Below are 22,461 nucleotides of genomic sequence, written 5' to 3'. Positions count from 1 at the left end.
CATGCCAAATCTATCCTGCATCTATGCAAAAAAGGACAGAACCGTACAGGGTTGTTCATTTAGTATTAGATATAGAATGGGTCAATTTCCTCATGACTTAGCGTTCAAATCTCTAAAGACTCTGCTGTAATACATTCAGCGCCGACGCGGTATGTTGACGGGCCAAGAACCGGTAAAGTCACATTGTCTTTTTCATGATCTCACAAGGCTTTGGAATCTATTGCTTGCCCTTCCACGTCGGCGCGGCATGCTGAAGGGCCAAGAACGGCCTCTGTTGCTTGTTGGAAGGTCTGGCCTGGATCGACGGTGCTCATGTGGTCCGTGATTGCTGGGCTCATATTGTGTTAGCAAGCTCAACCGGTAAACGTTGCCAGAACTCCGTAGATATCACAAGGCTTCGGACTCTGTTGCTTGACCTTTCGCGCCGGCGCGGCATGCTGAAGGGCCAAGAACGGGTAACCGATTTATGCTATTTTTTTAACGAGACATGATCTCACGAGTCACAAGGCTTCGGACTCTGCTGCTTGCCCTTCCTTGCCGGCGCAGCATGCTGAAGGGCCAAGAACGGGTAAACGAATGTATGCTTCTTTTGATGAGACATGATCTCACTGCAAGGCGTTGGACTCTATTGCTTGCCCTTCCATGCCGGCACGGCATGTTGAAGGGCCAAGAATAGTGCAAACATTCAATGTGCATCGTATGCTTTTTTGTTGATGCAGTTGCTCCACACAATACAAGATACAGAGGTGGGCATTAGCGGCTACTATCATCTCCCTCTCTCACAGTAAGACTTGGTCCTACTCATTAACTATCCCGCGTCTTTGCATACTATTGTGCTTGCAAAGCAAATCGAGCAACAAGTGCGACGTTTCCTCAATCAGCACCGCGTCGGCGCGGGATATGCAAGTCCAATGTCCCATTCTATTAACCACCTCTTGAACTGCTCAACCTTTACTGCGTTTGTGGCCTTGTTTACATTTCAAGTGCCATAAATTTTAGAGAGTAAGGCTCCGTTTTCAAAACGGGACATTGCTAAAAATGCTTTCTACATCATTAATCCAAAAGGGGCATGTCCAAAGTCCATACCACGTTGACTTGGGACCCAGAGATAGTGTTGCAATGTCGAAGTGCTAGGTTTATCAAAAGCAATAGTGTGTATTAAATAAATTAGTGAAAGCAATGAAAGACTGGGGAAGTGTAACCTTCATGCCACTCTTGGTTCTGTACGGAAAACATGTATTAGAACACAAACCCAACGTTCAAATATAGAATAGAAGTGTATAGATGAACCAAAGTGGCTACATTGATGAAATCAGCATTTAAATGAACAAAATTAGCAGTGCCTTTTGAGCAGAGAAAAAAAGTAAGCATCAAGTGATACGCATCGGCTAGGGAGGCATAAGGGCAAAAAACATGCAATCTCTTGAGATTACAAAGCAAAATTAGCATTACATGGGACATTGCGTCAATCAGCATCGTGCCGGTGCGAGAGAGTTAATGCAAAAAATTGGTTATCTTCGGAGTTGTAAAGAAAATAAAAGATTCACATAATTGTTTTAGGATGTAGCTCTAATCCATACCGTGTTGGTATAGGATAGGTAAGTTCAATGTCTCGTTGTATTAATGACCTCTTAAACTGCTTTACCTTTACTGTGTTTGTGACCTTGTTTAGTTTTGAGAGTAAGGATCCATTTTCAAGATGGGACGTTGCCGTAAATGCTTCCGTGTCGATGCAATATGGTTAAGGGGGATGTAATGTAAGGGGGAGGCAAAAAGGATAGTGTGGGAGATATCAATCTCCAACATTAGCTATATAAAGCAATACAAACTAAAAAAAAAAGAAGCTTCAAGACTAGAGGCACCTGATTAACATGATAAGCAAATAAGCCAAAATGAGTACCTTTTCATGCATATAGCTGACAAGCGCTAAAATTATAGAGAGTGATCACTTTGATTGCATGCAATGCCTAACTTTTCTCTCTCTCATGTCCTTTATCTCCATGCATGTGACTCTCTCTCTTTCTCTCTCTCTTCCCCTCCTCATGTTTTTCTTGGATTTTGCTTGGTTTTTGTGTTTGCTCATAGAGTTTGCTCGGTGCTTGGTAAGACTCATTTTCTTGAATGGAGGCATAAAATCCAGACCCGTTTCATAAACACTCCCAATGGGCTGAACTAGAGTTAGAGGAGTCATGTCTGCTGTTGTGGGTCTGCCCATCCTCTGACATATATCACATGTTTTACAAAAGCTTCTAACATCAACTATTAAAGTTTTCCACCACAAACCTACCTGCAAAATTTTCTTGTAAGTGATATCAGTAGAGAAATTTCCACCAGAATCCCCATTATGTGCCTCTGACATTACTTGCATTCTGCCTTCCATAGGTACACATCTTCGAAGAACGCCATCTACTCCCAGTATGTAAAGTGATCCGCCAATGATGGTGAACTTCAAACTCTTAATATCAGTGTCTTCTTCTGATTTTGCGTCCAGTTGTCTGTAAATCCTCCCTTAAAAAGAAACTGATATACATCATACAACTCTGGATCAGTTGTTTCTTAAAATGTTATCTGAAATAGTTATGCATCCACTGGCTCATCCCTCAAAGATGCTTCAGAGTAGCCATCCGTACCTCTGGACAAGAAATGAGCACCACAATGGTTTTTACGAAGCTTATGAAAAATGCGAAACTCAAATCCCTTCAGAACCGTCATCCATCTTATCAGTCTGCCTTGAATGATGACTTAATTGATTAAAAATAATAATGCCTGATGATCCACATAAAAATGAAATAGCTTGCCCAACAAAGAGTGTCTGAATTTGGTAGCGCTAAAAACCATTCCTAAGGCTTGTCTTTCAGTAGTGGTATACCCTTGTTCAGATGACTAAACCTTCGACTGGCAAAATATACTAGCTTCGTTGCTCACAACCACGGGCGCCCTAGTAGCATTCCATATGCATCTTGCACGTCGAGTACTAGAAAGCTAGTTTTGAACTTTTCTTTGCCTACTCTTATCTGCAGACTTTCTATCATTCTTGTTGCGTGCACCACTCGATGATCTTCCATTCGAACTTTGAAGGTGCTGGTTTCAGGTTTGTGATACCCATTCTTTGCTAAAGGTGTGCCCCTAGGATATTTACTCTTGCTCCTCCATCCAGTATGACACCAGATAGTGGCTCCCACTGTTTTCTAACCTTGTAATCTACCTAGATCACCGGCACTTCTTCATCTATGACAATGGCCAAGTCAACTGCTCTTGCCTCCTTTCTCAGCCTTCCTTCATTGTCTAATGAATTTCACTGCTTTAGGCAAAGTTTTTCTAATGTCATCTAACTCAACTGTGAGTTTCTAAATTCTATCACAAATTTTGACATGAATTCCCTCCCTCTCATGATCAGAGTTGTTATCAGAACTTGAAGAATCAATTTTTTTTGCACAGTCCCATTCCTTTGTTCCTGTGCCTTCAGCTCTTCTATAAGTCCCTAGTTCTTCCATCAATCCCTAAACTGCAGCCAACATGGTCTCAGGAATCCTAGATCCTAACTAATCTGGTTGTGTTTTTTCAGAAGACTGGGCTGGTATCTTCTGAATGACCCGAGCATGAGAACTCTCTGGCTTCTTTGACATCTTCTTGGCTAAATCCTCTGTGATTTTCGTCGCCAATTCTCTCTGCTCTTGCCATTCATCAACCACCTTCTCTTTACCCTTCTCCTTCCACACCTCTCTCTACTCATCCCATTTTCTACCTTCAAGACTGACTGGTTTTACCGGCTCATCTGGAATTTCCTCAATGACCACCCCTTTACTGCGTGTAGCTGCCTGTAGAGGAACTGGCTCTGGGGCCTTCACCTTAGTAGACACAATAGTAGGTGTTTCTAGACATTGAGCCGCAAAATGCCCATAATTGCCACAAGTATAACAATTTAGGCTTCTGTTCTAGAAAGTACCACGACTTCGGCCTCGGCCAGTACCTCCTTGGTATCTGCCGCGCCAAGCACCAACGCTAATGGTACCTGATTTCTCTTCTTGGGGTACACTAGTAGTCTCCGCTCTGACTGGTTCAGCTTTGGTGAATGCCACTACCAACATATCTTTTCACTACTCGAAATGATGAATACGAATGCCACAGTTGTTCCATAAATGGCCATAGGCTTTACAATAAGTACACTGTGGACATTCATTGGATACATGATCTTTGGATTTACACTTTGAACACCAAGTTTCCATTCTCCTCACTAGTTGTCTGATCTGGCTGATTTCAGCAATTTGCCAGGCCATGTCATCAATTTTTCTAGACCAAGACCCTTTCTTGGCTTTGTCTTTGCTCTTTTCTTCTGAACTACTTTCAGAGAGGTGTTACTGGAATCAGAATTCTCAGTAGAAGAGCTACTACCACTGGACCTCCTTTTCTTGTGATTCTTCTCCTTCTTTGCCTATTGTTCGAGCTTCAGGGCGCGCTGCACCAAATCATTAAACTTCTTTGTTGGTGCCGGTACCTCCTATTCCATAAGCTTTTTACTGTGGAACCCATTTAAAAACCATGCTCACAACCTCTTTTCTGATGATGGTTCTTGCAGTTTCTTGGTCAACCTCCTTGATTTTGTCAACATAACTTTTGACTGATAACTTTCCTTGCTTTATCTTATCCAGTTCAAAGAGGATATCCTCATCTTCTCTGTTGTCTGAATATCCCAATCAAAAAACTTTGAACAATTTGTTGTATGATCTGAGTTGTCAAGCTGGGTAATGGTAGTACCATTTCCTTGATGCATCCTTCAATGTTTGAGGAAAGTATTCTCCCTAGTCATCTTCATCAATATTCTTCGACTCGGCATATTGTTCAAAGGATTGGATATGAACACCTGAATCATCTTTCTTCCCTCCTTTGAACACTAGAAAAGAAATTTTTCATGAAGAGGTATAATCATGTCGATCAGCATCGTTTCTGACTCTTTTGACCTTAGGAACCTGATTCTTTCTTGAAGATGTCTTGTAATGATCTGTATCAACATCCCAATCAATTTCTTCATCAGTCTCAGTTTTTGTCTCCTCTCTAGCTTTTCTGCTGGAACTATGGAACTACTTTTACTACCTTTGGCTCCTTCATCCCTCTGTGTGGTCCGAGAACTCCTGGCCTTGCGTTCTTCCCTCTCAGCCCTTCTTCTTCTAGACTGAGTGGAGTGCTGAGAATCCTTGGGTTCATTAGCATGACTGTGCTTCTCCTGAGCCTTAGTATGAGGCACCGATTCATTCTTAGGATCAAAATATCTTTTTAATTCCTCAGGGATAGGGTCAACGCGGTAGGATGGTTTACGACCACGACTGGTTTTGGGTGCCATCACTTCAGTTGAAAATTCTAATTGGGAGAAGAGTTTTCTGGTCAATGAGCAAATAAATCTAACCACCGTGATTGCCAAAATGGAATTGGAGCCGATCTCTTTCAGATAGCTGATTCCAGTGTTAGAATTTACAGCTACTCGTAAGTTGTCAATTTAGTCAGAGAAACTGGGATAGAAGGTGAAAACTGGACTGAAATAGTTAACTGAACTGAAATAATATACTGGAATGAGAAATAGGCTGGATGACTGGAAAGTGTTTACGGTTTCAAATTCAGATTCATAGCTTATGAATAACCAGTACAAGGTATAACAGACTGAAGCTCAATTGACTATAGTAGTAACAATTACAAAGTGGAGTTACAAGCGAAGAGATTGTAGCTGAGGAACTGCTTAGGAAGCTAAAACCAAGAAAACTAAGAAGTGAGAAGCCAAAAGACAAGCAACCCGAATACAAAGTAATGGGTCTATTTATAGCGTCTAGAAGTTACTGTAGTAACTATCGTGGTAATTACTGCTGTGTGACCAATCCACTGTCCGGATTCCAGGAGATAGTTTTTGCCTGCTGCTGCTGGAGCCGTCTTTGCCCTCTACACCAATGCACATCCACTACACAAAGACTGATCATGAGAGACATCGAAACACAAAATCCATGTGGGTACAAGCTGCCTGAGTAGAAAGGGAGGATACTTCCAAGGGGGCCTGTAAGAGTTCATATTCATGTTTGGTGGTGGCTCCATTATCTCCTAGGACCAAATTGTGGAGTGAGGAATGTTTTGTGGTTGTGTCTGGTCATATGTGAGGTAGAAAAATCTTTTGTTGGTGGTGCATTCCATGGTGTTGCCCACCCGGTAGATTGGCATGAGGTGGGACTCCCATTCCTAGGGTATCTCGGGGTTAGTGTCTTGAGTGCTCTGCAATATGGCTAATAAATGTGTGTAATAGGTCACTTTCATTGTGTTTTCACATTTATTAGCATTGTAGGCCATTTTATCATGATTGTGGGGTTTCTAGCTAGGTAGGGAAAATATAGGATTTGCCTATATAGGCAACCGCTCCTATATAGATCGGTTTAGATCTTCCAGCATTCTGGGCACACAGTCTCTCTCTAGAATTTGTTTTTCTCTAGCATTTTTGTGTGTGTTTCTCTCTCTCTCTCTCTCTCTCTCTCGCATTTTCTGGCATCGATCTCTCATCCTCTCTCTAGTGCTCCCTTTCCCAAATGCTTGGACACTCTATGCAAGATGTGTGTGCTTATAGTTCATTGTTGTGCCGGTTTAGTGGGTGGTACATGCTAGGAGCTTGTATATGAGGAGATTTATTGCAATAGATTCGAGATCCATTAGCTGCCTGGTTCGAGAGGAGGTTTGATCATGGTTGTAGATGAAATAATCACCCAGATCATCACCCAATCACCCTTTTTCACTGCACCTTTGACATGGCATCAGAGCCACAACGTGCTCTTGAATTGGATTGGTGATCTATTCGAGTTTTTGGTGCTGAATTTTTGCAACAAAAAGAGATTGTTTAATGGATTTTTTTTTTGCCTTTTTTACTCATTTGGGGCTGATTTCGGTTGTAGAAGGAAGATTTCAAGGTTTCCCTTCCTCTATCGTGACTAGCCTCGTCATATGTCCAAGTTCTCTCACACAATGGAGAAAAGTGATGAGTCTAAAAAGAAGTACAACTTGAGTAGCAATCGGTGATGGTGAACCACCCGTCAACAAGCAGTGGGGAGATTGGTCCTAGTTATAGTCCGATGTGGGTTATCAACCAATCAACATACCTATTCTCTCTACCTTTCCCTCGGATCAACAACAATTGAATGGCGACAACTATGCCATTTGGAAAGTGGCCATGATTGCAGTCATCCTCTTACGAGCCCGGAGGCTTTGTTTTGAGCAACTTTCAAAAGCCAAAGGATCCTGTTGAAGCAAAGTTATGGGAGCATGTCAATGAATGATTCTGATCTTTCATAATCCTCAATAGTACACCATCTATCATCAGTGACATCCGATTGATGAAGGACACAAAGTTGATTTGGGATCGACTTTCCTCTCTGTACGATCGAGTCTCTCGAATGAAGCGGATAGCCTTAGAGGTGCAGTTGAGAAATTTGGATGCAAAACACTCACCCATGAGGAATCAAATCAACAAGATGCATGAGCTTGAGCCAGAGATACTTCATATTGGAAAGCTTATCAATTCAAAGGACATGACCATCTAGCCAGTTACCTCCTTGCTATACCAATTTCTATTCTTTGCTAATTAACAGTGGCCGGTTGAATACTATTTCTTGGGATGAGATTGTTCCAATGGTGTTGGACCAGCAGGAGTGCTTTAATAAGGAGAAGAAGTCAAGCTCCAAAGCCTTGGCCGGTTCCTCCAACAACAACAATAAGAAGCAGAAGAGTAAGAAGAAAAGAAACAACAATCTAAAAAAGAGTGATGCTGAGAAGGATGACTTGAAGGTGGATAGACATTTCAATCATTGTTCAAAAAAGGGCCATAATTGGCAGAAAGGTCCAAAATGAGTTGGAGATGCTTTGACTTCTATGACAATGATGATGCAATCACGAGCCTTTGTTCATTTGGAGATTCTACCCTCAGTGGGATCTCTAGGGACATTTGAGGTTGAGGTGGCTCTTGTGGTTCGAGATGGTTGTGATTGGATTCTGGATAGTGGTGCCTTGAGTCACATGACACCTTCAAAGGATCTTTTGTTCAACATGCGGCGACACTATGGTACCATTTTCATTGGCAACAAATCTAAAATTCCTATTCATAGAGAGGGTTCCATGGAGTTGATTCCATATGGAAAAGGGGTAATGCATACCTCCAAGGTACTTTATGCTCGAAAGCTAGGATTTCATCTTATGTATGTGCACATGAGGTGTGCAAGCTAGGAATGGAGGTGATTTTTGTAGAGGATGTGGTATCCATTTAAGATTGAGACTCTGGTAAGGAGGTCAGAGGTGGTAGAGTGGATAATGGTCTCTAATGGCTCCATGCTCTTTCTTCATCGATGAGGATTCCCATAGATGATGGCATTATAGGTTTGGCCATTTGAAGATTCATGCTCTTTGGCTTGCTTTTCATGAGCAGACACTCAAAGGCTTACCAGATGCTGGGAGAGCATGTGAAATGCATTACTTGCATGCATGGTAAGCAACATAGAGTGGCTATTCAGAATCACTCAACATGATGAGCTACTGCAATTTTGGATATGGTACACAAAGGTAGGTTCACACCAACCTTTGTGGACCTATGGAGAATCCTTCCCTATGAAGAGCTCTTTACTTCATGTTTCTATGGATGATTTTGGTCATTTTACTTGGGTGTATCTTCTATAGCACAAGTCAGAGGCATTTGGTTTCTTCAAGAATTGATATGCTCTTATGGAGAAGGAAAGCAATGAAGTGTTTAAGACAATTTGGTCACACAAAGGTGGGAAGTTTACCTCAAAATCTTTCAGACCATGGCATCAAGGAGGAGCTTTCAAATACAGAAACAACCTCAAAGAATGGATTTGTGGAGTGGAAGAATAGGAGAGTGGTTGAGATGCTGGACTATGCTTGAGCATCAAGACTTGTCAAAGTCTTTATGGGTGGAGGTAGTTGCGACAATAGTTCATACCATAAACCGATCTCTAACCTCTTTAGTTCCACGACCGACTCTGTTTGAGGCTTACTTTGGTAGAAAGCCGGATGTCTCTCATTTTTGGATATTTGGGAGCGATGCATACATCCATATACTAAAGGAGTTGAGGGGGAAGTTTGACCCCAAGTCTAGAAGAATGTTTTTGTCGGCTACAATACTCATTTCGAAGGATATCAATTTTATGATCTAATGAAGAAGAATGTTTTACTTAGCCGTCATGTCATCTCCAATTAGTTCATTCCTTCATAGGGGCTTTCGCTCCCACGTCTTCCGTGATAACCCAAAATTTGGTGCTACTTGGAGATCTAGATGATGAATTTACTCTTTGACATCGATGAACCCTCTTCTCCTATCCTTGTCCCTCAATCTCTATAGGAGAATGCACCCATTTCAGATAATGCAAATGACAATGGTCCTCACCATACTGTATAGGCCGAGCAGCATGTACCAGTTGATCCCTCCCCAAGGGTCAAGTTAGAAAAGTTATCAAAGTGGCTGCTGGAGACCTTGCAAGATGCAACGACTTTAGATTTTCTACCAGATTGGTGTGATGCCAGTGCAACATAACATTCTTGGTGGCTTTGATTTTTTGAGTTAGACGGGAGTTTATTATGGGTGAACTATGCTTTGAAGTAACAAATGGTCAAGGACAAAGATCCTCTGAGAGTTGAAGAGGCACTTTCACAACAACCAGTGGAAGTTGGCCAATGCAAAAGAGATTGATTCCATCAAGAAGACTAACACTTGGGAGTTGGTTCCGTGGCCTACCAAGTAGAAAATGATTGGTGTCAAATGGGTCTACAAGACAAAGGAAAAAGCTAATGGTTCTTTGGATGAGAACAAGGCACGACTTTTTGCCAAGGGATTCTCTCAGAGAAAAGGTGTGGACTATGATTAGACTTTGTACTAACTTCAAGGATGCCAGACCATTTGGAAAATTTTTTCCCTTACTGCCTTCTTTGGGCGGCCCGGTTTTTAGATGGATGTACGTTTGACTTTTCTCAACGAAGACTTAGAGGGGGCATACATGGAGCAACCTCCAGGGTTCTTGGATCCAAATTTCAATGACATGGTTTTTTAGGTTGTTGAAGGTCCTCTATGGCTTGAAGCAAGCCCCTCGAGCATGGTTCTAAAAGATAGACTCTTTATTCCTACGACACTCCTTTTGACGTTCTAGTGTAGACCCATATTTGTATATTTATAGTGAGGGAGGAATTGTAAAACTTGTTATCCTCTATGTGGACGATCTTGTAATTAAAAGTGGTAATTACAAGAGGCCATGTTGAGCACATCCACGATACAATGGAGACCTTCTTTAAGGAGTTTGAGATGACATATCTTGGCTCCCTTCACTACTTTCTTGGATTGGAGATATAGCAGACAGAGGGGGGGAATGTTTCTCTCAAAAGCACTTCTCCAAGAGTTTTTGGAAGCATTTGGTATTATTGAATACATACCTATCTCATCTCCTATGGATCCCAATCTAAAAATTTCAGAGTATGACTCCTTATATATAGCAAATGCTACAAAGTATAGAGATGTGGTCGGTTCTCTTATTTGGATTCTCAACATTTGATTTGATGTCATGAGACTTCTCAGATCTTTCATGCAGAGACTTGCCAAGTCACATATGGAGTAGGATCTGTTTGCCAGATGCGGATTTGTTTTCTGTGCAGGAGCAGTATTTTGACAATTGGTATGACCAAATGTTGCAGTTTTTGACAGATGGAGTGTTGCCTTCTAATATCTCATCAGATCAAAGGAAGAAGTTTGCATTGAGGAGTAAGCCATTTCGGATTACTGTTGGAGCATTGTATAGAAAGGGAGCAGATCAGATCATCAGTAGATGTGTGCCTGATGAGGAGCACAAAGAGGTTTTACACGAATCCCATTATGGGACAGCAGGAGGGCATTTTTTTGGAGAAATAACAGGGAGAAAGATCATGCAAGCTGGCTTGTGGTGGCCATTGTTGCTTAAGGATGCACATCAATTTGCAAGGGGATGTTTGAAATGTCAAAAGATTGGACAACCTACTTCAATGCATAGGATGCAGGATCACCCAGTTTTATCACTTGAACCATTTCAAAAGTGGGGATTAGATTTTGTTGGGCCAATATCACCGAAAGCTAGCAGAATAGGAGCAAGTTACATTTTGGTTGCAACAGACTATGGTACCAAATGGGTGGAAGCAGTATCTTTGAGGGATAATAAAGCAGCAAGTGTTGCTAGATTTTTGTATACAAATATTATGACGAGATTTGGATGTCCCATTGAGTTGGTGTCAGATTAGGGTGTGCATTTTTTGAATTCACTTATTGCAGAGTTGACAGCTACATATATGATTTTGCACAAGAAGTCAACCCCATATTATCCACAAGCTAATGGTCAAGCTGAGAGTACAAACAAGGTGCTAGTGAGAATTCTAAAAAAGATTGTCTTAGAAAATAGAAAGGATTGGGATGACAAATTGGATTCAGCTTTATGGTCGTTTCGAACAGCATATAAGGTTGCCACAAGGATGACACCTTTCAAATTGGTTTATGGGATTGTGGTTGTTGCTCCCATGGAGTATGTGATTTCAAGTCTGAGGTTGGTAGTTCAACATAGGCTGACTCATGAGGATTCTGTGTTGTATAGACAGAGGGAGTCGTTGAATTTGGAAGAGGATCGGATTCATACAGCATATGCGGCGGATATTGGATAAAAGAGACGACAATTTTTGAGAAGGGTGATTGGGTGATGTTGTACAATTCCAAGTTGGGACAACACCTAGGAAAACAGAAGTTAAGATACTTTGGGCCTTATCAAATTGTAGAAGAATTAGGCCAAGGAACATTCAGATTGAGGGATGTTTTTGGTACACCTGTTGTGAAACCAGTTAATGGTTTTTGGGTGAAGAAATTTTATGGCAAGGTCCCTGAGATTCCGAGATGGATGGTAAACAAGGCTGAGGAAATTGGAGTGAAATGGGTACAACCAGTGTTGGAGTTCAAAGTGGACTCTTCAGGGAGCACAAACCGCCATACAGTGTCCAACAATGGGTTCAGATTGCAGAAGGTTGTCGGATTTTGTTTTGACAAAAGTGCGGTATTGGAAAATATCCGTAGCGGAATTTTGCCTTGTATTGTCGAGGGGTTATGTCATTGAGGAGGTCACCATTTTGCGAGGCGGAATGTTTTTAAGAGAGATTCCCTTTAAGTGAGTGCTCCAATCAACACACGTGTGTGGGGAATTAATACGCACTTTCAGAATAAGGACCATCATGGGGTGGTTAGCACCTGATTTGAGGTGAAAGGCCACACTCATTTTGCATGCATGTATCCCGCGTTCCGTCGCAAGGAGCTTTACCACTGTGTGTGTGTTTCCTATCACCTGCGATGCCATGTCTTTTGAAATCTTCAGAAAATCAGCAGCGCCTAAACAACAGGAGCTAGGTGAGAAAGAGATGACGTAGACCGGATCAATGAAGATGGCCATGGAGGAGTTGTTACCACCCCGCAGAGAAAGTATTCAGAGTGTGGAGGACATTGAGGGGGCAAAATCCGGTGGAGATGATGCTGTGGAGGAAATGGAGGTCGACTAGATGTTTGATGTTCATGATCGTGATACTGAGGTATGGCTACGCCGGGTTGGCCTTTATGAGTATGCATGCTTACCATGGACTCTTTGGGAGAAGAATGAATTTGCATAGTCGCAGCTTTGCCACCTTAGGGTAAATGCTGGCTGTATCATGGAGGGAAAGGATATTTCCCAAAGTTGGTGGCCGAGGTTTTCAAGGTCGCTCACAACCCTTTTTACAAGGCTAAGAAGGTGACAGATGCGGTGATGAGGTCCGAATTTGGGCAGCCAAAAGGCAGTAGGGCTTATTATATGGTGCGTAATTGTGGCAAACTCCGCAGTACTCACTTATTTTGGTATTTGGATATGGTTTTTTTGTTGGAAAAAACCGCATATATGTCCAAAGAGGCGTTTTCTCCAATTCATCATGTAGAGCGAGGGCAGAAGGTGGATTGGGCATCCTTCATTTTTGACAGGCTGTAGATTTCAGAGCCAAGGGATAAAAGGAGGTCACTGTCTGTTTCCAAGGTAGCTCCTTACTTGCAAGCAATTTTCTCCTATGTGCTCCAGGTACCTCTCACACCCACACCACCGAGCTTTGTTAAGAGTCTAGATGTGCAGAGTTTGGGGGAAGCAAATCGTCGAAAGTTGGATTGGGATATGCCTAGTGGGGAAACGCTTAAATCTACATTGGGCAAGGGAGTAAGTTAGCAGCTGGCACACATGAAAAGGTGCAGTCATTAGGGAAGGTCACTCTTTTCCCTTCTAGGACAGGATTGCAAAAGGTCGACACCAAGAGTAGTACTATAACTTTGTTTCCACGGAAAGTTCGCGAGGGTTCAAGGGAATAGACCCCGCTGACATAGGCCTTTAAAACAACCCCTTTTGCTAAACCTGCAAGTGTTAAAGTGGATGGGGTGTTCTCAGTTCAAGATGCTCTCTAAATTTTGTCGGACTTGAATCAGTTTATTTGCAATCAGGAGGCTATGATCCTCACCCTCGAAATGCAAAAGGCAGAGGGGGAACGCATTGCTAGCTTGGAGTGTGAAGTCGGTTAGTTGCAGAGCCAGGTGGATGAAGTATTGAAGGAGAAGACATTATTACAGGAGGAGTTAGCTCGGGTCAGCGCGGATATGCGTAATCGGATTTTTGAGATGGCAAGAACTGCACAAGAGTTTTAGATATGGGCTGATGGGCTTAAGGAGGCCATAGAGAATCAGTTTCATGAAGTGGAGGATAAGATTGCACATCTTATTGCAGATAACAATTTCTTGATGAATAGGTTAACTGCACAAGAGTTTCAGATATCAGCTGATGGGCTTAAGGAGGCCATAGAGAATCAGTTTCATGAAGTGGAGGATAAGATTGCACATCTTATTGCAGATAACAATTTCTTGATGAATAGGTTAACTCCATTGGTGGATTTGAAGAGGGCCACTTTGGATGGCCACGGTGTCATAGGGGTTTTGATTTCTGATGAAGATGTGGATGTTTTGAAGAAAGAGGTGTTTGATTACACCAAGGAGTTGTGGCACCAAGCAACAGGGCTTTTTCAAGAACACATGGCGAAGCCGATTGATAGGTACAAGTCGTGGTTTGAAGCTGTTGGAGAGCATAAGGTCCGTGAGGAGAATGTTGCGGTGCGTGAGCGGAATGCTGAGTTGGAAATGCAATTGGAATCAATCCACAAGCAACTGATGGAGCATACTAATGTTCAAAAGGTACCACAATGAGCAGGAACAACATGAGGGTAGCATGGAGACGGTACCAGAAGGATCACTTCTTGTGTTGAGGTGGATGTAGAACCTCTGGCAGTACAGTTACCTGTGGTGGAGGATGCAGCTGTTGCACTGGAGCAGAAGAAGGGACTAGATGTCGAAAATCAAAGTGGTTGAACATGGATCAAGGTATCATGGGTCCGAGGTCAACCTATGGCTTAAGCCACCGGGCGGTGCCAAGTGTCAAGGCTACACCTCGACGGAGTAGGATTTTGACTTTAAAAGTGACTATGTAATGAACCTTAATATGGGGTGTGTCTTTTGGGATCTTAAGTGTAGGGATGTTTTATTGATGTCAAGAAGTGTTCAGAAATAGGCAGTTTTTAGTGAAGCGGTCCGAGGCGGGCAAGAAGAAGAGAAACCTCTAGACACCCTTCAAGGCTCTCGTGCTGCTCAATGGGGCTGGGGCACAACACAACACAAACCAAAATAGCAAACCCCCAGCCAAATCCCAACTACACAAGGGGCACCACCTAGTTTAAGAGCGAACTAGGACGCAAAAGAGGAGAATCGTTAGAGCAACCCACAAACAAGCAAGGAATTTACACTAACCCTAACACCAATGGAATACTCTCACAAACTAAAACACGAGGGAGAGAGAGAGAGAGAGAGAGAGAGAGAGAGAGAGAGAGAAAGAGAGAGAGAGAGAGAGAGAGAGAGAGAGAGAGAGAGAGAGAGAGAGAGAGAGAGAGAGAGAGAGAGAGAGAGAGATGGTGCGCGGGCTGCTTTGAAGTGTATCGTTAATGATCAAGCAAACATAAATATATATATGTAAGAAAGAGAGAGAAGGGGGTGCTTGTTGCACTAATTCCTTCTTACAAATTTGTCATGACCAATCAAAGTGAGATTAGTATTTGTTCAACATAGCCTGAGTAAATTACACCACAACACATCACAAGAAAAAAGCCACCCCAATCACTGTCTTAAGGCCAGGGGAGTCCTCTCCACCCTATCGCCCTCTTACAGCATGTGGGATTTATGGCTAAATTGATAACAATACCCGGAGACAAGCTATCAAGAACTTAAATAAAACACCAAGACACTTACACATCATTATTGTCCATGACTTCACGTTGGAAGGGAGACAAGGTATCCATGCTTAGTCCAAATTCACCCTCCTTGATTCAGCAAATGTTGGGCTTACTTTAGTAGGAGAAATGATATATTTCGTACTCTCAATTTAATGATCACTCTCTCTAACAATAGCATAGAGTTCCCTTGCTAATCACCCCTAATACAACACATACATATTCCTAATGCCAATGAGATTCCACTCAAGAGCTCCTTCTCAAGAGGTTGAGCTTGGCTTGTCAAGCTATAGCATAGTGCTCTTTCTTCTGCCCCCTTTTTGTGCTAGCTACACCCTCCTTTTATAGCAATTTTGAAGGCTAGGGTTACTCCTCTAACCATGGTTGGGTTAGATTTTCAGCAATTTATCTAATTTCTTTTGCTTGGAATTATCAAGAAGTTGGTGGGGAAAGAGAGAGGAGAGAAATGGAGGTGATAGGACTTTTCATAGTGGGTTAGTGTTAGTAGAGTTAGTATTAATTTACAAATGGAATTGGATATTTACAATGGGAGTATCCATGTAGGATACAAATAAGGAAGAAAAACTCTTAAGAGGTAAGAAAAGGTGGATTTCTTACAAGGTTGATGCTCCAAGTGTCTTGAGTAAGGCCAATTTTGATGCTTGTTGACGGTCCACTAGCTTTGACGGTACATTTTTTCTCCACTCTTGACCTTCCTTGAGAGACAAGGTAATTGAAGCTGAGTAATCAACCACCATGATGCTGTCTTTTAAGAGAAGAGGCTGAACTTTGTTGTGTTTTTGATAGATATGGGTAATTTGGAGGAGGAAAAATGAGACTAGGTGGTCAATTTTGGAATAGAATTGTGTGTGGGAGGTATGAGTTCACCATGGTTTCTCTTATTCTTCAAGGTTGAGGAGAAGGTGAGTAGGGTGCAGAGAGGAGTGGTGAGAGAGGTGGGGATGATGAGTGGAGAAGTGTGTGTGAAAGAGGAAAATGATAAAGTGGAAGAGAGAGTGTGGCTGCATAGCATGGGAAAACTGGGGTCCACTAATAAAATCATAGCTCACAGCTCGTAGCTCAAAAAAATATGAAAAACTTTGAGGCAAAAGTTCAGCCCACGAGCTACAACTTTTGTTTGTATCACCTTTTCAAATTCGGAGAGAAAGTGAATTTTAAAAATTCAGCAAAACCGACCGTTTTTTCCACTGCACAAGGTCTTTGTGGGGTCCTTCTTTGGATGATTCTTTTGAATACCTCCAAGAGTGAGCCCTCCATAGTGCATGTATGCATGCCACCTACCCTTGACCTTATTTGGTAGGTCTATAATTGAAGATATTGTTGAGATCATGATATAAGTGAATAGTACAACTAAGAAAATCCAATATTGAGGGGTCTAAAAAATATGTACATGTCAAATATAAATAATATAAGTGGAAAAAATATACAGGGGTCAAAAGAAATTTCTCTCATTATGAGGCTACCATAAAAAGATATATATTTTTGGTGTTCTAATTTTTTAGAAAAAAAACAAAATAGATATAGGAAGGAAAAAATAACAATAGTGAAAAAATACACACATAAATAAAACTAGTTTTTTTGGATTTTTGTTGGGGTGGAGTTACACCAAATATAAGAGAAGCTTACATGAAAATATTTCTATATGAAAATAAGAGTATGAAAACTGGTAAGAAAAAATGTGGTAATGGTGAGGCAATGTAAAGAGCATAAATAACACACACCTACGTAGAAATATTTAAATAAATACCAAAATAATTATGAAAAAATATTTTATTTAGGCCCTATATACAAAGAAATATTTACATACACATGGGCCATAATATACTTATATTTTTTATTTTTTTTATTTTTTTGGCTCAACTAGCCCAATGACTAGCTAATTGAGGGTTTTTTATTTGAGTAAGGAGATATGGGAAAAGTCCCCTAACTCACATGCACCTATATATAGTGAAAGGGTGAGGGTAACCACAGTGTTTGAGTGATTTGATAGGGTGAGATAAATCACTATGGCAATTACAGAGAGCCGAAAAACGGCCATCGTTAGGCCTCCCCCAGGATGATGGTATATTCATGTACCATCATAAAGAATCTTTTCCAAAGAGAGTGCTTCAGAGTCCTTGACAAGATCTTCATTGTTTGGCCCCTTGGAATTTTGGTTTGCGTTACACTCATGCTTCATGGAACAATACTTACATGAGATAGTTGCCTTTTGCTCAGGTAGATCCTTTGGTAGAAGGCGACTCAAGTAAGGCTTCAAGCGATAGCCGTTTACCTTCCTGGAGTGCTCTTTCCCATTCAAGTCCATAAATTGATAGTAACTTGAATTGAAATCCTTCTTGACTATGTATGGCCCCTGCCATCTTGTTTCAAATTTGGCATCAAAACGATTATCGAGTCGATTGTCATACCTTAGCACAAGATCTCGTTCATTGATGCCTTTGTCCTTCAGTTTCTTGTCAAGCTTCTCCTTTGTCTGTGTGGCTTTCCTCTTATAGCACTCGTATGCTGCTTCTCTTTTCCACTCAAGCTCAGCTAAGGTAAGAAGTCGATCCATCCATGCTTCTTGATCATCTTGTGCTGATTTTCCATGAAGTCGCATTGTTGGAATGTTTAGCTCAATTGGCTGTAAAGCCTCTTGACCATAGACCAAGTGAAATGGTGTGAACTCCGTGGCTTCCCTATATGTGGTTCGATACGCCCACAAGGCACCATCCAAGAAGTCATCCCACAACTTTGTCTTGTTTTTCACCATCTTTCTAATGATGCCTGCAATGACACCATTAGCTTTTTCTACCAAACCATTTGATTGGGGATAGTAGGGTGTACTGTGACGATGTAGAATGCGAAGTTCTTCATAGACTTCTGTGAGCAATCCCTTTCTAAACCCTGGACCATTATCAGAAACAATCTCCAAAGGTGTGCCAAATCTACAACAAATGTGAGTGTAGATGAATTTGCTCACTGTCCTCTCATTTACCTTTGCCACACTTTGTGCTTCCACCCACCTAGTCATATAGTCTACAGCCACTAGAATGTAGAGTTTACCATTTTTTGTCCTAGGCAGAGGACCCATAGCATCAATGCCCCACTTTTCAAAGGGTCCATTTGCAAGCACAATTTTCCTTGGACCATAAATCAATCTTCTATTCTCATTTACCTGACAATTGTGACAACTTTTACACCAATGTTGGACATCCACATGCAAGCTTGGCCAAACATACCCCGCAAGCAAAATTTTCTTCACAGTTGATTCTTGGGCAAAATGACCACCACATGCCTCTTCATGCAAACCTTTTAGAATGGCTGGAATTTCCTCGATAGTTGGTACTCTTTTGCACACTTGATCCTTTCCTCTTTGATAGAGGGAGCCTTCTAGGAAGAGATAGAAACTTGCCTTCTTCATGAGTCTCCTCTTTTGAGCCTTCGTGAAGTCTTGTGGAAACTCACCCTCCAAAATGTAGCCAATAATGGGAGCCAATGACTCCAATCCCTGGTATCTCGGTTGCTTGACAGCTGTTGCCACCATGATGACCTGCACTTCTCTCTTAACACATGTAACTGCTTGTTGTGCAAGTAAATCGGCATCTTCATTTTGTTTCCTCGGAATATGATATAGTTGCACTTCTTCAAACTGATTAAACATCTTACGAATGGCATGAACTTTTGTCCTTAAGCTTTCATTCTTGCATGCCCAAATGCCTAAAATTTGTTTAACAATGAGAAGTGCATCTCCCTTTACCATGAGACGTTTTATCCCTTGGCCAATGCACATCTTCAAACCATGAAGTAGTGTGTCGTATTCTGCTTCATTGTTGCTAGTTGAACCTGGTAGATTGAACTTCTCTTTCATGACCACCTCACCACTTGGGTTGAGCAACACTAGCCCTCCCCCTGCTTTTCCTGTGGCTCGACGAAAAGCTCCATCAAAGAACAAGGTAAAAGCATTAGGAATACTTTTTGGTGGTGGCAATGGTAGGGTCTTTACTTCAGGCACCTTAATCTCCTTTTCATGAACCCTATAAGTGAGAATCCCTGCCAATTGTGCACGCACACTATCTTCTACCTTGAAAGAGTATTGAAACTCTTGCAACTCCATAATCCACTTTGAGATCCTAGTACTAAGATTCATTTGAGATGACACCCAAGGGAACAAATTCTCTGCGGTGAGGATTATAAAAGGTTTTGGGAGCAAGTAGGATCTAAAATTCCTTATCGCAAACATGAGAGAAAGCATCATGAGTTCTGCCTCCGTGTAGCCTCTCTCTAAAGCATTCATGACCCTACTAGCAAAGTAGATGGGCCGCATCCTGGTACTATAGGGATCTTGTTGTAGCAAAACTTCAACAATTGTTTCTTTCCCAACACTAGAGCTAACAAAGAATGTGGAATCCCAACAAGAAGGCATGAGTGTTGGTAGCTTTGACAAAATGGCTTTAATGTTACAAAAGTACTCTTCAAGCTCATCAGACCATGCAAATTCTACTTGTTATGTCAACTTTTGCAAAGGGTGAAGTAACTCCGAGGCTAAGTGAATGAAGCGTGACATATACTTCACCTTTTGAATGAATGAGATGACCTCCTGAAGACTCTTGGGTGATGGTAGCTCAATAAGAGCCTTTGCCTTTGAAGGATCCACTTCAATGCCTTTGTAAGAAACTTTATGACCAAGTAAGATTACTTCATCCTCACCTATATGGCACTTGTCGGGGTTGAGTTGACCTCCCATGTCGTAGAGCTTCTTTAAACCTTCTTCTACCCTTTGTAGATGCAATGATTTTGAGCTATAAATACATAAATCATCAATGAACACCCTAATTGACATTCCAAAGAATGCTTGAAACACCATATTCATGAAACGTTGGAATGTTGTAGGAGCATTTGTCAGACCAAATGGCATGACTCTAAAAGCATAACAACCCCAAGGAGTGATAAAGGTTGTTTTCAATTGATCCTCCAATGCAATCCCTATTTGAAAGTAACCTGAGTAACCATCGCACACAGTGTACTTCTCATGACCAGCTACCTCATTTAGTATCTCATCCTGAAATGGGAGGGGAAAGTGATCTCTTTTTGTTGCCTCATTGAGTGGACGGTAATCCACACACACCCTCCACTTTCCGTTTTTCTTAGGAGTGACAACAATGGGAGAGACCCACTCTGAATTCTCCACTGGATAAATGAAACCTGCTGCTAGAAGCTTTCTTACCTCCTTGAGTAAAGCCTGCTCCTTGATGACTCCTAGCCTTCGTAGCTTCTGAGCCTCAGGTGTGGCCTCTGGATTCAACTCAATTTTGTGTTGAACAGCATCTACTCCACGCACATCGGTGTAGTCTTTAGCAAAAAGCCTAGGAAATTTCCTTAGCACACATTTGAACTCCTCTCTTTCATCCTTTGTAAGTGTTGTAGATAGCATACCTTCTAGCATTCCTTCATCTTGAACACCTTCGTTCTCTTGAGGACCTACCTCCTCCAAGCCTTGACAAGAGGTCTCTTGGTTTCTTGGCTTAAACCTTACCCCCATGACTTCGATGGAAGACTCCTCTTCACTAATGCTACCGCTACTTTCTTCTTCTGAAGTGCTATCGGTCCAACCTTCTTCCGTCTCACTTTGAGATGATTCTTCATGGAGCTCCTCTTGGCGTTGCTCCTTCATGTCAAAGACAACCTTCTTATGATTGTCGTTCCTGCAAATTAGCTTTCCACTCTCCCAATCCTGCAAAGCTCGCATTTTCATTAGCCATGGTCTCCCTAGGATAAATGGGTAACCATTTCCTTTGGTAGACATGACATAGAAATCCACTGCCTTCTTAATGCCAAAGGCCTCCACAAAAACATTTTTACAAATGCCTACGCACCTAGCCTTGCTATTGTTTGCCATCTTGACCTTAATTTCAGGTGTCTCATGGATGTGCATGCCTAGTTTTTGCATGAGTCCCTCTGTCATGATGCAAATTTGTGCACCCCCATCCACTAGACCTTTCCTAACCAATCTCCCTTTTATGTAACAATCTAGCACAGGTGTAATGTCCTCATTCATTTCAGCTTGTGCAATTTTTACAACAGGCACACTCTCTTTTACCTTTCTCCTAGTGCTCACTGCCCTTGTTAAATCCCTCCTAACTTGTGGACATAATGCAAGAAATTGAGGCCATGAGATATCAGGACCCTTACCTCTCATGTCTTCCAACAGGTTGTATGGAGCCATTCCATTTCCAAGAGGAAAGTCTTGGAGGTTGATACGACGTCGAGTCCTCTTAGCTTCCTTGGTCTCCTTTGCCTTCTTTTCTCGTCCATGGTCACTTTGTGATGTAACTCCTTCTTTCTCCTTACCTTTCCCTCGGCCACGCTTAATGCCATTTGCTTCCATGTCAACCTCCCTTGAATTTGTCACCTCTACCACATGCACGTTTGGGTCTGGCAAAGGTGGAACTCCTTCCACTCCTTGTGGAGGTGGTCTTGGTCCATTTGGCCTTTGTAGAAGCCTTGGTTGTTGACCAGCTCCTTCTCCTGCATTCATCACTGGGTGATTCAAGTTATGTCTCCCTGGCTCTCCACGGGGCCAAGGACAATTATACATCCCATGTCCAGACTCTCCGCAATTCCAACATTGCAAGACTCTCCTAGTTCGTGGCTCTCTCTCTTCTGACTTCTTTGCTTGTCCCTTTGGACCTACAGCTTGTGCAAGGTGAATTGACAGGCTGCTTAAAGATTCATTTAACTTCTCAATCACTTCAGCCGTTACCTCAGGAAGCTCCCTAGATGTTGATTCTTGTGACTTACCTTTGGGTCTAAGATCTTCTATTGGAACCTCTCCCCTTAAGCACTTGAGTTTCCTATACTTCTCAGCAGCCCTAGTTTCCGCTGCATCAAAAGTAGCAAGTGCACCCGCCTCAACTTTTACCTTAAGGTCAGGAAAGAGTCCGGCTATGAATCTCTCCTTCTTTAAAAATTCTGCACCATCACCAGGGTTAGCAACATTTCGTATCCATAGAGCCCAAAGACGTAGAAACTCTTGCTTGTACAAGTAGTAGTCATCTAAGTCTTTTTGCTTATGAGAAACAATGTCTTGCCATAATTTCT

Source organism: Adiantum capillus-veneris, chromosome 13 (genome assembly GCF_014529385.1).
Source record: "Adiantum capillus-veneris isolate H3 chromosome 13, ASM1452938v2, whole genome shotgun sequence".
Classification (NCBI taxonomy): domain Eukaryota; kingdom Viridiplantae; phylum Streptophyta; class Polypodiopsida; order Polypodiales; family Pteridaceae; genus Adiantum; species Adiantum capillus-veneris.
This window is presented reverse-complemented; position numbering follows the sequence as displayed.